Source organism: Castor canadensis, chromosome 4, assembly GCF_047511655.1.
Source record: "Castor canadensis chromosome 4, mCasCan1.hap1v2, whole genome shotgun sequence".
Taxonomy (NCBI): Eukaryota; Metazoa; Chordata; class Mammalia; order Rodentia; family Castoridae; genus Castor; species Castor canadensis.
In genome coordinates, this window is record NC_133389.1 from 75,412,581 (window position 1) to 75,416,058 (window position 3,478).

At 42.8% G+C, this 3,478-nt stretch overlaps 1 non-coding gene across 1 annotated transcript; it reads right to left on the reverse strand.

Annotated features, from left to right (window-relative positions):
• Positions 1 to 709: 709 nt before the first annotated feature.
• Trnaa-agc (transfer RNA alanine (anticodon AGC)) lies at positions 710 to 782 on the reverse strand. Its single transcript has one exon. It is a non-coding gene; the product is annotated as a tRNA-Ala (tRNA).
• Positions 783 to 3,478: the final 2,696 nt, after the last annotated feature.

The following is a 3,478-nucleotide window of genomic DNA, read 5'->3' on the forward strand; positions in this document are numbered from 1 at the left end:
CTGGGCTGGCCTTAAACCATGATCTTCTGGCTCTCAGTCTCCCAAGTAGCTAAGACTACAGGCATGAGCCACTGGCACCCAGCTAGACTACTTATCATACTCGAGGATGTTTTTCAATGCAGGACTTTCAGGAACAAGAGCCATGTAAACCTCCATCTGGCACTTTCTCCAAGGCTTCAAAGAGTCATTCGCTTTTCCAGATGGTGTTTTAATGTCGATACATAAATCTGGGTACACATAATAGCACACAGGACTCATGTTTAGGCATAAACACAGAAGGATACCAGAGATTAAAAAGAGACAAACCGGCCAGTCTTGTAATTCGTTAGCTGTGAAAAGGAAAATCTGAGGTGGCAGATGGCAATCTGTGATGTAGGGTTGGGACTGGGCTACAGTTTCTCTCTGGGCAACTGTGACTGAGCTCTGTCCCAGGTTGGTGATGTGTGGTCTTTTGTGCTGGAGTACAGATGTGGTCACACAAAATTGGAGCTCTGCACCAGGTTTGGCGGGAGGACAGTGGGGGCAGGTGGTGGCTGTCTACTAGTGGAGTTCTTTCCTGTTGCAGGCCAGTTCTTTCACTGCAGACCTGGAACCATAAATCTTTCTGGACCAACGTTGCCCCCAAGGCACCAGCCTGGGCTGAATTTCCTCTCTGCAGCTCCCAGGCAGAGTTCTGGCCTTTCAAATGGCATTTGTTTTTGTTTTTCAGTGGTGGTACTGGGATTTGAACTCAGGGCCTCACGCTTGCTAGGCAGGTGCTCTACCACTTGAGCCACACCACCAGCCCCATCACCTTCCAAATGAGAAATCGGTTCTCTCTCTCTCTCTCTATCTCTATCTCTATCTCTTTTGGTGGGACTGTGATTTGAACTCAGGAGTTCATGCTTGTGAAGTAGGTGCTCTACCGCTTGAGCCACACATCCAGTCCATTTTGGAGACTGGGGTTGTGACTCAGTGGTAGAACACTTCCCTAGCAAGTAGAAGGCCTTGAGTTCAAATCCCAGTGCTTCCAACAACAACAAACCATCTGTTCCATTTGGCTCTGATTATTTTGGAGGTGGGATCTCATGAACTATTTTGCCCAGGCTGACCTCCAACTGGAATCCTCCTGATCTCAGCCTCCCAAGTAACTAAGACTACAGACGTGAGCACCTGGCTTAATATATGTTCGCATATATAAACAAATATATAGATACAGATTCAGATATAGATATATGTATATCTTTACCTGATAATCCTCAGTTCGTCTTCAGCCACATTGGCCACATCTGGCTGTCTGCAGATTTTTGCAAGTGGCAACAGGTATGTAGGTTACAAGGTGTAGAGTGTGTTTGGTGACTCTTCATCCTCATTACATTTTCTGGACAGATGGGTCAGCTACAGAGCATTCCTTATTCCTTTAGCCCAAATAACCTTGTTAAGTCTGGTAATGGCACACACATCTGGAAGCCTCATCTCGTTCATAGCAAATTCCCAGATTCCTCTGAGTGCCTATGAAGGATGTCACTTGAAGTTCATCCCATGGATACATTTGTGAAGGTTTTTGCTGTATTCTTGGGTCTCCACCTCACTGATGGCAGATGGGCTCTTCTCACCACCCATCTGTGCAGTGCCATGCTACTGGACCCAAGTTGGAAAAGAGCATAGTGAGTTGTCAGAAAGTTAGTTGTTTCCTTTGGGGCCCAGACCACTTTGTGTCATCTTTATAGAAACCTTTTTTTTTTTTTAAAGACACTCACACAGGCCTGGAACTTACTATGTAGCTCAGGATGCCCTCCAATTCACAGTCCACCTGCCTCAGCCTCCAGAGTGCTGGGCAGGAGGCTCACACACCTAGCTCACACTACAGACTTTCTAGTGTTGGTGGTTCAAGTTCCCCAAATTGAGATAAGTCTAGCCACTTGTTAGGTTTTGACTCAGTCTTTAGTCTCTGTGACTACCACTAATGTCTATCACTAATGCCTCTGCTTCCTACTCTAAAGCCTTTGTCCACTCAGAATTTCCCCCATATTTCTTGTTTCTTCATTTAAGAGGGGTGGAATTTCTAGTTAATGTTCTTTCACTCGGTTTAGTAAACTAATGTTTACTCTGTGTCAGAAATAATATTTGCCTTCAAGAAACCTAGCCTGGAGGGAGACAGAGAAACAAAGATGCTATAAAACAGAAGCCAGGCATGGTAGCTCGTGCCTATAATCCCAGCTGCTCGGGAGGCAGAGATCAGGAGGATTGTAGTTCAAGGCCAGCCTGGGCAAAAAGCTAGCGAGACCCCATTTCAGTCAATAATCCAGATATTATTCCAGCTACGTGTTCATAGGAGAATCACAGTCTGAGGATGGCCCCAGCAAAAATATAAGACCCTACCTAAAATAATAATAATAATAATAACCTAAAGCAAAAAAGAGGTGACAGAGTAGCTGAAGTGGTAGAGCACCTGCCTAGCAAGTGGGAGACCCTGAGCTTAAATCCCAGAACCCCCCTAAAAAAGAAAAGAAAGTTTACCCAAATGTCCACTACGTAAGTACAATTTCAATATATTTCCTTCTATACTTTCTTCTTTGCATATGTTTTTATTTTATTTTATCTTTTGCTTTAGAAGACTCTGTTTTAACATATAAACTTTTATATAAAAACATCCATCTTCTAAGCCTTAAACATTCTGTTGAAGGGCTGGTGGAATGGCTCAAGCAGTAAGAGGACCTGCCTAGCAAACCTCTGTGCTGCCAAAAAAAATTCAGTTGATTAACAGTATGTACATTTGGAAATGTGTGTGCACTACTCTGCTTGAATTCCTTGGCTTATTTATGTATTTATTTGCTTGTTTGTTTATTGCCAGGCTGGGGATTGAACCCAGAGCCTCAAGCATATTAGGCAAGCGGTCTACCCCTGAACCACTTCCCTTGGCCAGAGTAATTTATTTAATTTACAAATATTTAGGGATTTTCCACAGATCTTCCTGCTACTAATGTCTGATTTAATTCTATTGTGATCAGAGGACATTTTCACAATTTCAAAATCTTAAATGTATTGAGACTTGCTCCACAGACAAGAGTGTGGACTATCATGATGAATGTTCTGTGTGCACTTGAAAAGAATGTGTATTCAATGACTCACTCTGGATGGAATGCCCTAAGATGTCAACTGAGGTAATTTGTTATCCAAAAAGTATATTTTAGATACTCTTTTGCACTTTTCTCTTTTTCTTTTTTTTTTTTAACTAAACACAAACAAACATATCCTAAAGAGTGGGATTTGTTCAGTGATAGAGCCCTTGCCTACCATGTGCCAGACCCTGGGTTTGATCTCCAGCACTGTGAAATAAAAAAAAAATCCCAAAGATATATCCTAGAAATCCACTAGACATACATGAAGCTGAGATTGAAATGGGATCTCGCAAATTTTTTTTGCGAGATCCTCCCAATCTGAGCCTCCTAAAGTAGCTAGGATTAAAGGCATGAGCCATCAGCACCTGGCTTTAGTT